Source organism: Hypomesus nipponensis, chromosome 24 (genome assembly GCF_054491055.1).
Source record: "Hypomesus nipponensis isolate SF chromosome 24, ASM5449105v1, whole genome shotgun sequence".
NCBI lineage: Eukaryota > Metazoa > Chordata > Actinopteri > Osmeriformes > Osmeridae > Hypomesus > Hypomesus nipponensis.
In genome coordinates, this window is record NC_140384.1 from 1,205,001 (window position 1) to 1,215,000 (window position 10,000).

At 46.9% G+C, this 10,000-nt stretch overlaps 22 non-coding genes and 12 pseudogenes across 22 annotated transcripts in view; all 34 read left to right on the plus strand.

The window, feature by feature from the left end:
* The first annotated feature begins 92 nt into the window (after positions 1-92).
* LOC146231114 (5S ribosomal RNA) lies at positions 93-211 on the plus strand. Its single transcript, XR_014743945.1, has one exon. It is a non-coding gene; the product is annotated as a 5S ribosomal RNA (ribosomal RNA).
* Positions 212-393: 182 nt separating this feature from the next.
* LOC146231115 (5S ribosomal RNA) lies at positions 394-512 on the plus strand. The gene has a single exon (XR_014743946.1). It is a non-coding gene; the product is annotated as a 5S ribosomal RNA (ribosomal RNA).
* A 186-nt stretch (positions 513-698) lies between these two features.
* On the plus strand, positions 699-817 carry LOC146231116 (5S ribosomal RNA). Its single transcript, XR_014743947.1, has one exon. It is a non-coding gene; the product is annotated as a 5S ribosomal RNA (ribosomal RNA).
* A 176-nt stretch (positions 818-993) lies between these two features.
* LOC146231117 (5S ribosomal RNA) lies at positions 994-1,112 on the plus strand. The gene has a single exon (XR_014746208.1). It is a non-coding gene; the product is annotated as a 5S ribosomal RNA (ribosomal RNA).
* A 178-nt stretch (positions 1,113-1,290) lies between these two features.
* On the plus strand, positions 1,291-1,409 carry LOC146231118 (5S ribosomal RNA). The gene has a single exon (XR_014746184.1). It is a non-coding gene; the product is annotated as a 5S ribosomal RNA (ribosomal RNA).
* A 204-nt stretch (positions 1,410-1,613) lies between these two features.
* Positions 1,614-1,732, plus strand: LOC146231119 (5S ribosomal RNA). Its single transcript, XR_014743948.1, has one exon. It is a non-coding gene; the product is annotated as a 5S ribosomal RNA (ribosomal RNA).
* Positions 1,733-1,902: 170 nt separating this feature from the next.
* Positions 1,903-2,021, plus strand: LOC146231120 (5S ribosomal RNA; annotated as a pseudogene).
* Positions 2,022-2,193: 172 nt separating this feature from the next.
* On the plus strand, positions 2,194-2,312 carry LOC146231121 (5S ribosomal RNA). The gene has a single exon (XR_014743950.1). It is a non-coding gene; the product is annotated as a 5S ribosomal RNA (ribosomal RNA).
* A 170-nt stretch (positions 2,313-2,482) lies between these two features.
* LOC146231122 (5S ribosomal RNA) lies at positions 2,483-2,601 on the plus strand (annotated as a pseudogene).
* A 192-nt stretch (positions 2,602-2,793) lies between these two features.
* On the plus strand, positions 2,794-2,912 carry LOC146231123 (5S ribosomal RNA). The gene has a single exon (XR_014743951.1). It is a non-coding gene; the product is annotated as a 5S ribosomal RNA (ribosomal RNA).
* A 170-nt stretch (positions 2,913-3,082) lies between these two features.
* Positions 3,083-3,201, plus strand: LOC146231124 (5S ribosomal RNA; annotated as a pseudogene).
* A 170-nt stretch (positions 3,202-3,371) lies between these two features.
* Positions 3,372-3,490, plus strand: LOC146231125 (5S ribosomal RNA; annotated as a pseudogene).
* A 198-nt stretch (positions 3,491-3,688) lies between these two features.
* Positions 3,689-3,807, plus strand: LOC146231126 (5S ribosomal RNA). Its single transcript, XR_014743952.1, has one exon. It is a non-coding gene; the product is annotated as a 5S ribosomal RNA (ribosomal RNA).
* A 170-nt stretch (positions 3,808-3,977) lies between these two features.
* LOC146231127 (5S ribosomal RNA) lies at positions 3,978-4,096 on the plus strand. Its single transcript, XR_014745601.1, has one exon. It is a non-coding gene; the product is annotated as a 5S ribosomal RNA (ribosomal RNA).
* A 186-nt stretch (positions 4,097-4,282) lies between these two features.
* Positions 4,283-4,391, plus strand: LOC146231128 (5S ribosomal RNA; annotated as a pseudogene).
* A 170-nt stretch (positions 4,392-4,561) lies between these two features.
* LOC146231129 (5S ribosomal RNA) lies at positions 4,562-4,680 on the plus strand (annotated as a pseudogene).
* A 182-nt stretch (positions 4,681-4,862) lies between these two features.
* On the plus strand, positions 4,863-4,981 carry LOC146231130 (5S ribosomal RNA). Its single transcript, XR_014743953.1, has one exon. It is a non-coding gene; the product is annotated as a 5S ribosomal RNA (ribosomal RNA).
* Positions 4,982-5,153: 172 nt separating this feature from the next.
* LOC146231131 (5S ribosomal RNA) lies at positions 5,154-5,272 on the plus strand (annotated as a pseudogene).
* A 208-nt stretch (positions 5,273-5,480) lies between these two features.
* LOC146231132 (5S ribosomal RNA) lies at positions 5,481-5,599 on the plus strand. The gene has a single exon (XR_014743954.1). It is a non-coding gene; the product is annotated as a 5S ribosomal RNA (ribosomal RNA).
* A 172-nt stretch (positions 5,600-5,771) lies between these two features.
* Positions 5,772-5,890, plus strand: LOC146231133 (5S ribosomal RNA; annotated as a pseudogene).
* A 174-nt stretch (positions 5,891-6,064) lies between these two features.
* On the plus strand, positions 6,065-6,183 carry LOC146231134 (5S ribosomal RNA; annotated as a pseudogene).
* Positions 6,184-6,369: 186 nt separating this feature from the next.
* On the plus strand, positions 6,370-6,488 carry LOC146231135 (5S ribosomal RNA). The gene has a single exon (XR_014743956.1). It is a non-coding gene; the product is annotated as a 5S ribosomal RNA (ribosomal RNA).
* A 170-nt stretch (positions 6,489-6,658) lies between these two features.
* LOC146231136 (5S ribosomal RNA) lies at positions 6,659-6,777 on the plus strand. Its single transcript, XR_014743957.1, has one exon. It is a non-coding gene; the product is annotated as a 5S ribosomal RNA (ribosomal RNA).
* Positions 6,778-6,965: 188 nt separating this feature from the next.
* LOC146231137 (5S ribosomal RNA) lies at positions 6,966-7,084 on the plus strand. Its single transcript, XR_014743958.1, has one exon. It is a non-coding gene; the product is annotated as a 5S ribosomal RNA (ribosomal RNA).
* A 170-nt stretch (positions 7,085-7,254) lies between these two features.
* Positions 7,255-7,373, plus strand: LOC146231138 (5S ribosomal RNA). Its single transcript, XR_014743959.1, has one exon. It is a non-coding gene; the product is annotated as a 5S ribosomal RNA (ribosomal RNA).
* A 184-nt stretch (positions 7,374-7,557) lies between these two features.
* Positions 7,558-7,676, plus strand: LOC146231139 (5S ribosomal RNA; annotated as a pseudogene).
* A 204-nt stretch (positions 7,677-7,880) lies between these two features.
* LOC146231140 (5S ribosomal RNA) lies at positions 7,881-7,999 on the plus strand. The gene has a single exon (XR_014745900.1). It is a non-coding gene; the product is annotated as a 5S ribosomal RNA (ribosomal RNA).
* A 170-nt stretch (positions 8,000-8,169) lies between these two features.
* LOC146231141 (5S ribosomal RNA) lies at positions 8,170-8,288 on the plus strand (annotated as a pseudogene).
* Positions 8,289-8,462: 174 nt separating this feature from the next.
* LOC146231142 (5S ribosomal RNA) lies at positions 8,463-8,581 on the plus strand (annotated as a pseudogene).
* A 196-nt stretch (positions 8,582-8,777) lies between these two features.
* Positions 8,778-8,896, plus strand: LOC146231143 (5S ribosomal RNA). Its single transcript, XR_014743960.1, has one exon. It is a non-coding gene; the product is annotated as a 5S ribosomal RNA (ribosomal RNA).
* A 174-nt stretch (positions 8,897-9,070) lies between these two features.
* On the plus strand, positions 9,071-9,189 carry LOC146231144 (5S ribosomal RNA). The gene has a single exon (XR_014743961.1). It is a non-coding gene; the product is annotated as a 5S ribosomal RNA (ribosomal RNA).
* A 182-nt stretch (positions 9,190-9,371) lies between these two features.
* Positions 9,372-9,490, plus strand: LOC146231145 (5S ribosomal RNA). The gene has a single exon (XR_014743962.1). It is a non-coding gene; the product is annotated as a 5S ribosomal RNA (ribosomal RNA).
* A 178-nt stretch (positions 9,491-9,668) lies between these two features.
* LOC146231146 (5S ribosomal RNA) lies at positions 9,669-9,787 on the plus strand. Its single transcript, XR_014743963.1, has one exon. It is a non-coding gene; the product is annotated as a 5S ribosomal RNA (ribosomal RNA).
* Positions 9,788-9,969: 182 nt separating this feature from the next.
* Positions 9,970-10,000, plus strand: part of LOC146231147 (5S ribosomal RNA) — a 119-nt gene continuing 88 nt past the window's right edge. The window contains exon 1 of the ribosomal RNA XR_014743964.1: positions 9,970-10,000. This exon is cut by the window's right edge and continues 88 nt beyond it. This is a non-coding gene — a ribosomal RNA (5S ribosomal RNA).

A 10,000-nucleotide genomic window follows, 5' to 3' on the forward strand; every position in this document is an offset into this window, starting at 1 on the left:
GAGAGAGAGAGAGAGAGAGAGAGAGAGACTACCTTGCATTGTCAATTGCTAAATCTGTATATGGATAAGTAGCCTATGGTTGTCAACTTATTTCGTACGGCCATACCAGCCTGGCAACGCCCGATCTCGTCTGATCTCGGAAGCTAAGCAGGGTCGGGCCTGGTTAGTACTTGGATGGGAGACCGCCTGGGAATACCAGGTGCTGTATGCTCTTTTGCTCATTCACTTAGAAACTGACATCTTGCAATATGCACAAGTAGTCCTTCATGAAAGGGGCTGGAAGCTGTTTTCATTTTGACACGAGAGAGAGAGAGAGAGAGAGAGAGAGACTACCTTGCATTGTCAATTGCTAAATCTGTATATGGATAAGTAGCCTATGGTTGTCAACTTATTTCGTACGGCCATACCAGCCTGGCAACGCCCGATCTCGTCTGATCTCGGAAGCTAAGCAGGGTCGGGCCTGGTTAGTACTTGGATGGGAGACCGCCTGGGAATACCAGGTGCTGTATGCTCTTTTGCTCATTCACTTAGAAACTGACATCTTGCAATATGCACAAGTAGTCCTTCATGAAAGGGGCTGGAAGCTGTTTTCATTTTGACACGAGAGAGAGAGAGAGAGAGAGAGAGAGAGAGACTACCTTGCATTGTCAATTGCTAAATCTGTATATGGATAAGTAGCCTATGGTTGTCAACTTATTTCGTACGGCCATACCAGCCTGGCAACGCCCGATCTCGTCTGATCTCGGAAGCTAAGCAGGGTCGGGCCTGGTTAGTACTTGGATGGGAGACCGCCTGGGAATACCAGGTGCTGTATGCTCTTTTGCTCATTCACTTAGAAACTGAAATCTTGCAATATGCACAAGTAGTCCTTCATGAAAGGGGTTGGAAGCTGTTTTCATTTTGACACGAGAGAGAGAGAGAGAGAGAGACCACCTTGCATTGTCAATTGCTAAATCTGTATATGGATAAGTAGCCTATGGTTGTCAACTTATTTCGTACGGCCATACCAGCCTGGCAACGACCGATCTCGTCTGATCTCGGAAGCTAAGCAGGGTCGGGCCTGGTTAGTACTTGGATGGGAGACCGCCTGGGAATACCAGGTGCTGTATGCTCTTTTGCTCATTCACTTAGAAACTGACATCTTGCAATATGCACAAGTAGTCCTTCATGAAAGGGGCTGGAAGCTGTTTTCATTTTGACACGAGAGAGAGAGAGAGAGAGAGAGACTACCTTGCATTGTCAATTGCTAAATCTGTATATGGATAAGTAGCCTTTGGTTGTCAACTTATTTGGTACGGCCATACCAGCCTGGCAACGCCCGATCTCGTCTGATCTCGGAAGCTAAGCAGGGTCGGGCCTGGTTAGTACTTGGATGGGAGACCGCCTGGGAATACCAGGTGCTGTATGCTCTTTTGCTCATTCACTTAGAAACTGAAATCTTGCAATATGCACAAGTAGTCCTTCATGAAAGGGGCTGGAAGCTGTTTTCATTTTGACACGAGAGAGAGAGAGAGAGAGAGAGAGAGAGAGAGAGAGAGAGAGAGAGAGACTACCTTGCATTGTCAATTGCTAAATCTGTATATGGATAAGTAGCCTATGGTTGTCAACTTATTTCGTACGGCCATACCAGCCTGGCAACGCCCGATCTCGTCTGATCTCGGAAGCTAAGCAGGGTCGGGCCTGGTTAGTACTTGGATGGGAGACCGCCTGGGAATACCAGGTGCTGTATGCTCTTTTGCTCATTCACTTAGAAACTGAAATCTTGCAATATGCACAAGTAGTCCTTCATGAAAGGGGCTGGAAGCTGTTTTCATTTTGACACGAGAGAGAGAGAGAGACTACCTTGCATTGTCAATTGCTAAATCTGTATATGGATAAGTAGCCTATGGTTGTCAACTTATTTCGTACGGCCATACCAGCCTGGCAACGCCCTATCTCGTCTGATCTCGGAAGCTAAGCAGGGTCGGGCCTGGTTAGTACTTGGATGGGAGACCGCCTGGGAATACCAGGTGCTGTATGCTCTTTTGCTCATTCACTTAGAAACTGAAATCTTGCAATATGCACAAGTAGTCCTTCATGAAAGGGGCTGGAAGCTGTTTTCATTTTGACACGAGAGAGAGAGAGAGAGACCACCTTGCATTGTCAATTGCTAAATCTGTATATGGATAAGTAGCCTATGGTTGTCAACTTATTTCGTACGGCCATACCAGCCTGGCAACGCCCGATCTCGTCTGATCTCGGAAGCTAAGCAGGGTCGGGCCTGGTTAGTACTTGGATGGGAGACCGCCTGGGAATACCAGGTGCTGTATGCTCTTTTGCTCATTCACTTAGAAACTGACATCTTGCAATATGCACAAGTAGTCCTTCATGAAAGGGGCTGGAAGCTGTTTTCATTTTGACACGAGAGAGAGAGAGAGACTACCTTGCATTGTCAATTGCTAAATCTGTATATGGATAAGTAGCCTTTGGTTGTCAACTTATTTGGTACGGCCATACCAGCCTGGCAACGCCCGATCTCGTCTGATCTCGGAAGCTAAGCAGGGTCGGGCCTGGTTAGTACTTGGATGGGAGACCGCCTGGGAATACCAGGTGCTGTCTGCTCTTTTGCTCATTCACTTAGAAACTGAAATCTTGCAATATGCACAAGTAGTCCTTCATGAAAGGGGCTGGAAGCTGTTTTCATTTTGACACGAGAGAGAGAGAGAGAGAGAGAGAGAGAGAGAGAGAGACTACCTTGCATTGTCAATTGCTAAATCTGTATATGGATAAGTAGCCTATGGTTGTCAACTTATTTCGTACGGCCATACCAGCCTGGCAACGCCCGATCTCGTCTGATCTCGGAAGCTAAGCAGGGTCGGGCCTGGTTAGTACTTGGATGGGAGACCGCCTGGGAATACCAGGTGCTGTATGCTCTTTTGCTCATTCACTTAGAAACTGAAATCTTGCAATATGCACAAGTAGTCCTTCATGAAAGGGGCTGGAAGCTGTTTTCATTTTGACACGAGAGAGAGAGAGAGACTACCTTGCATTGTCAATTGCTAAATATGTATATGGATAAGTAGCCTATGGTTGTCAACTTATTTCGTACGGCCATACCAGCCTGGCAACGCCCTATCTCGTCTGATCTCGGAAGCTAAGCAGGGTCGGGCCTGGTTAGTACTTGGATGGGAGACCGCCTTGGAATACCAGGTGCTGTATGCTCTTTTGCTCATTCACTTAGAAACTGAAATCTTGCAATATGCACAAGTAGTCCTTCATGAAAGGGGCTGGAAGCTGTTTTCATTTTGACACGAGAGAGAGAGAGAGACTACCTTGCATTGTCAATTGCTAAATCTGTATATGGATAAGTAGCCTTTGGTTGTCAACTTATTTGGTACTGCCATACCAGCCTGGCAACGCCCGATCTCGTCTGATCTCGGAAGCTAAGCAGGGTCGGGCCTGGTTAGTACTTGGATGGGAGACCGCCTGGGAATACCAGGTGCTGTCTGCTCTTTTGCTCATTCACTTAGAAACTGAAATCTTGCAATATGCACAAGTAGTCCTTCATGAAAGGGGCTGGAAGCTGTTTTCATTTTGACACGAGAGAGAGAGAGAGAGAGAGAGAGAGAGAGAGAGAGAGAGAGACTACCTTGCATTGTCAATTGCTAAATCTGTATATGGATAAGTAGCCTATGGTTGTCAACTTATTTCGTACGGCCATACCAGCCTGGCAACGCCCGATCTCGTCTGATCTCGGAAGCTAAGCAGGGTCGGGCCTGGTTAGTACTTGGATGGGAGACCGCCTGGGAATACCAGGTGCTGTATGCTCTTTTGCTCATTCACTTAGAAACTGAAATCTTGCAATATGCACAAGTAGTCCTTCATGAAAGGGGCTGGAAGCTGTTTTCATTTTGACACGAGAGAGAGAGAGAGACTACCTTGCATTGTCAATTGCTAAATCTGTATATGGATAAGTAGCCTATGGTTGTCAACTTATTTCGTACGGCCATATCAGCCTGGCAACGCCCGATCTCGTCTGATCTCGGAAGCTAAGCAGGGTCGGGCCTGGTTAGTACTTGGATGGGAGACCGCCTGGGAATACCAGGTGCTGTATGCTCTTTTGCTCATTCACTTAGAAACTGACATCTTGCAATATGCACAAGTAGTCCTTCATGAAAGGGGCTGGAAGCTGTTTTCATTTTGACACGAGAGAGAGAGAGAGAGAGAGAGAGAGAGAGACTACCTTGCATTGTCAATTGCTAAATCTGTATATGGATAAGTAGCCTATGGTTGTCAACTTATTTCGTACGGCCATACCAGCCTGGCAACGCCTGATCTCGGAAGCTAAGCAGGGTCGGGCCTGGTTAGTACTTGGATGGGAGACCGCCTGGGAATACCAGGTGCTGTATGCTCTTTTGCTCATTCACTTAGAAACTGAAATCTTGCAATATGCACAAGTAGTCCTTCATGAAAGGGGCTGGAAGCTGTTTTCATTTTGACACGAGAGAGAGAGAGAGACTACCTTGCATTGTCAATTGCTAAATCTGTATATGGATAAGTAGCCTATGGTTGTCAACTTATTTCGTACGGCCATACCAGCCTGGCAACGCCCTATCTCGTCTGATCTCGGAAGCTAAGCAGGGTCGGGCCTGGTTAGTACTTGGATGGGAGACCGCCTGGGAATACCAGGTGCTGTATGCTCTTTTGCTCATTCACTTAGAAACTGACATCTTGCAATATGCACAAGTAGTCCTTCATGAAAGGGGCTGGAAGCTGTTTTCATTTTGACACGAGAGAGAGAGAGAGAGAGAGAGAGAGACTACCTTGCATTGTCAATTGCTAAATCTGTATATGGATAAGTAGCCTATGGTTGTCAACTTATTTCGTACGGCCATACCAGCCTGGCAACGCCCGATCTCGTCTGATCTCGGAAGCTAAGCAGGGTCGGGCCTGGTTAGTACTTGGATGGGAGACCGCCTGGGAATACCAGGTGCTGTATGCTCTTTTGCTCATTCACTTAGAAACTGACATCTTGCAATATGCACAAGTAGTCCTTCATGAAAGGGGCTGGAAGCTGTTTTCATTTTGACACGAGAGAGAGAGAGAGAGACCACCTTGCATTGTCAATTGCTAAATCTTTATATGGATAAGTAGCCTATGGTTGTCAACTTATTTGGTACGGCCATACCAGCCTGGCAACGCCCGATCTCGTCTGATCTCGGAAGCTAAGCAGGGTCGGGCCTGGTTAGTACTTGGATGGGAGACCGCCTGGGAATACCAGGTGCTGTCTGCTCTTTTGCTCATTCACTTAGAAACTGACATCTTGCAATATGCACAAGTAGTCCTTCATGAAAGGGGCTGGAAGCTGTTTTCATTTTGACACGAGAGAGAGAGAGAGAGAGAGAGAGAGAGAGAGAGAGAGAGAGAGAGAGAGAGACTACCTTGCATTGTCAATTGCTAAATCTGTATATGGATAAGTAGCCTATGGTTGTCAACTTATTTCGTACGGCCATACCAGCCTGGCAACGCCCGATCTCGTCTGATCTCGGAAGCTAAGCAGGGTCGGGCCTGGTTAGTACTTGGATGGGAGACCGCCTGGGAATACCAGGTGCTGTATGCTCTTTTGCTCATTCACTTAGAAACTGAAATCTTGCAATATGCACAAGTAGTCCTTCATGAAAGGGGCTGGAAGCTGTTTTCATTTTGACACGAGAGAGAGAGAGAGAGACCACCTTGCATTGTCAATTGCTAAATCTTTATATGGATAAGTAGCCTATGGTTGTCAACTTATTTCGTACGGCCATACCAGCCTGGCAACGCCCTATCTCGTCTGATATCGGAAGCTAAGCAGGGTCGGGCCTGGTTAGTACTTGGATGGGAGACCGCCTGGGAATACCAGGTGCTGTATGCTCTTTTGCTCATTCACTTAGAAACTGAAATCTTGCAATATGCACAAGTAGTCCTTCATGAAAGGGGCTGGAAGCTGTTTTCATTTTGACACGAGAGAGAGAGAGAGAGAGACTACCTTGCATTGTCAATTGCTAAATCTGTATATGGATAAGTAGCCTTTGGTTGTCAACTTATTTGGTACGGCCATACCAGCCTGGCAACGCCCGATCACGTCTGATCTCGGAAGCTAAGCAGGGTCGGGCCTGGTTAGTACTTGGATGGGAGACCGCCTGGGAATACCAGGTGCTGTCTGCTCTTTTGCTCATTCACTTAGAAACTGAAATCTTGCAATATGCACAAGTAGTCCTTCATGAAAGGGGCTGGAAGCTGTTTTCATTTTGACACGAGAGAGAGAGAGAGAGAGAGAGAGAGAGAGACTACCTTGCATTGTCAATTGCTAAATCTGTATATGGATAAGTAGCCTATGGTTGTCAACTTATTTCGTACGGCCATACCAGCCTGGCAACGCCCGATCTCGTCTGATCTCGGAAGCTAAGCAGGGTCGGGCCTGGTTAGTACTTGGATGGGAGACCGCCTGGGAATACCAGGTGCTGTATGCTCTTTTGCTCATTCACTTAGAAACTGAAATCTTGCAATATGCACAAGTAGTCCTTCATGAAAGGGGCTGGAAGCTGTTTTCATTTTGACATGAGAGAGAGAGAGAGACTACCTTGCATTGTCAATTGCTAAATCTGTATATGGATAAGTAGCCTATGGTTGTCAACTTATTTCGTACGGCCATACCAGCCTGGCAACGCCCGATCTCGTCTGATCTCGGAAGCTAAGCAGGGTCGGGCCTGGTTAGTACTTGGATGGGAGACCGCCTGGGAATACCAGGTGCTGTATGCTCTTTTGCTCATTCACTTAGAAACTGACATCTTGCAATATGCACAAGTAGTCCTTCATGAAAGGGGCTGGAAGCTGTTTTCATTTTGACACGAGAGAGAGAGAGAGAGAGAGAGAGAGAGAGAGACTACCTTGCATTGTCAATTGCTAAATCTGTATATGGATAAGTAGCCTATGGTTGTCAACTTATTTCGTACGGCCATACCAGCCTGGCAACGCCCGATCTCGTCTGATCTCGGAAGCTAAGCAGGGTCGGGCCTGGTTAGTACTTGGATGGGAGACCGCCTGGGAATACCAGGTGCTGTATGCTCTTTTGCTCATTCACTTAGAAACTGAAATCTTGCAATATGCACAAGTAGTCCTTCATGAAAGGGGCTGGAAGCTGTTTTCATTTTGACACGAGAGAGAGAGAGAGACTACCTTGCATTGTCAATTGCTAAATCTGTATATGGATAAGTAGCCTATGGTTGTCAACTTATTTCGTACGGCCATACCAGCCTGGCAACGCCCGATCTCGTCTGATCTCGGAAGCTAAGCAGGGTCGGGCCTGGTTAGTACTTGGATGGGAGACCGCCTGGGAATACCAGGTGCTGTATGCTCTTTTGCTCATTCACTTAGAAACTGACATCTTGCAATATGCACAAGTAGTCCTTCATGAAAGGGGCTGGAAGCTGTTTTCATTTTGACACGAGAGAGAGAGAGAGAGAGAGAGAGAGAGACTACCTTGCATTGTCAATTGCTAAATCTGTATATGGATAAGTAGCCTATGGTTGTCAACTTATTTGGTACGGCCATACCAGCCTGGCAACGCCCGATCTCGTCTGATCTCGGAAGCTAAGCAGGGTCGGGCCTGGTTAGTACTTGGATGGGAGACCGCCTGGGAATACCAGGTGCTGTCTGCTCTTTTGCTCATTCACTTAGAAACTGAAATCTTGCAATATGCACAAGTAGTCCTTCATGAAAGGGGCTGGAAGCTGTTTTCATTTTGACACGAGAGAGAGAGAGAGAGAGAGAGAGAGAGAGAGAGAGAGAGAGAGAGAGACTACCTTGCATTGTCAATTGCTAAATCTGTATATGGATAAGTAGCCTATGGTTGTCAACTTATTTCGTACGGCCATACCAGCCTGGCAACGCCCGATTTCGTCTGATCTCGGAAGCTAAGCAGGGTCGGGCCTGGTTAGTACTTGGATGGGAGACCGCCTGGGAATACCAGGTGCTGTATGCTCTTTTGCTCATTCACTTAGAAACTGAAATCTTGCAATATGCACAAGTAGTCCTTCATGAAAGGGGCTGGAAGCTGTTTTCATTTTGACACGAGAGAGAGAGAGAGACTACCTTGCATTGTCAATTGCTAAATCTGTATATGGATAAGTAGCCTATGGTTGTCAACTTATTTCGTACGGCCATACCAGCCTGGCAACGCCCTATCTCGTCTGATCTCGGAAGCTAAGCAGGGTCGGGCCTGGTTAGTACTTGGATGGGAGACCGCCTGGGAATACCAGGTGCTGTATGCTCTTTTGCTCATTCACTTAGAAACTGACATCTTGCAATATGCACAAGTAGTCCTTCATGAAAGGGGCTGGAAGCTGTTTTCATTTTGACACGAGAGAGAGAGAGAGAGAGACTACCTTGCATTGTCAATTGCTAAATCTGTATATGGATAAGTAGCCTTTGGTTGTCAACTTATTTGGTACGGCCATACCAGCCTGGCAACGCCCGATCTCGTCTGATCTCGGAAGCTAAGCAGGGTCGGGCCTGGTTAGTACTTGGATGGGAGACCGCCTGGGAATACCAGGTGCTGTCTGCTCTTTTGCTCATTCACTTAGAAACTGAAATCTTGCAATATGCACAAGTAGTCCTTCATGAAAGGGGCTGGAAGCTGTTTTCATTTTGACACGAGAGAGAGAGAGAGAGAGAGAGAGAGAGAGAGAGAGAGAGACTACCTTGCATTGTCAATTGCTAAATCTGTATATGGATAAGTAGCCTATGGTTGTCAACTTATTTCGTACGGCCATACCAGCCTGGCAACGCCCGATCTCGTCTGATCTCGGAAGCTAAGCAGGGTCGGGCCTGGTTAGTACTTGGATGGGAGACCGCCTGGGAATACCAGGTGCTGTATGCTCTTTTGCTCATTCACTTAGAAACTGAAATCTTGCAATATGCACAAGTAGTCCTTCATGAAAGGGGCTGGAAGCTGTTTTCATTTTGACACGAGAGAGAGAGAGAGAGAGACTACCTTGCATTGTCAATTGCTAAATCTGTATATGGATAAGTAGCCTATGGTTGTCAACTTATTTCGTACGGCCATACCAGCCTGGCAACGCCCGATCTCGTCTGATCTCGGAAGCTAAGCAGGGTCGGGCCTGGTTAGTACTTGGATGGGAGACCGCCTGGGAATACCAGGTGCTGTATGCTCTTTTGCTCATTCACTTAGAAACTGACATCTTGCAATATGCACAAGTAGTCCTTCATGAAAGGGGCTGGAAGCTGTTTTCATTTTGACACGAGAGAGAGAGAGAGAGAGAGAGAGAGACTACCTTGCATTGTCAATTGCTAAATCTGTATATGGATAAGTAGCCTATGGTTGTCAACTTATTTCGTACGGCCATACCAGCCTGGCAACGCCCGATCTCGTCTGATCTCGGAAGCTAAGCAGGGTCGGGCCTGGTTAGTACTTGGATGGGAGACCGCCTGGGAATACCAGGTGCTGTATGCTCTTTTGCTCATTCACTTAGAAACTGAAATCTTGCAATATGCACAAGTAGTCCTTCATGAAAGGGGCTGGAAGCTGTTTTCATTTTGACACGAGAGAGAGAGAGAGAGAGAGAGACTACCTTGCATTGTCAATTGCTAAATCTGTATATGGATAAGTAGCCTATGGTTGTCAACTTATTTCGTACGGCCATACCAGCCTGGCAACGCCCGATCTCGTCTGATCTCGGAAGCTAAGCAGGGTCGGGCCTGGTTAGTACTTGGATGGGAGACCGCCTGGGAATACCAGGTGCTGTATGCTCTTTTGCTCATTCACTTAGAAACTGAAATCTTGCAATATGCACAAGTAGTCCTTCATGAAAGGGGCTGGAAGCTGTTTTCATTTTGACACGAGAGAGAGAGAGAGAGAGAGAGAGAGACTACCTTGCATTGTCAATTGCTAAATCTGTATATGGATAAGTAGCCTATGGTTGTCAACTTATTTCGTACGGCCATACCAGCCTGGCAACGCCCG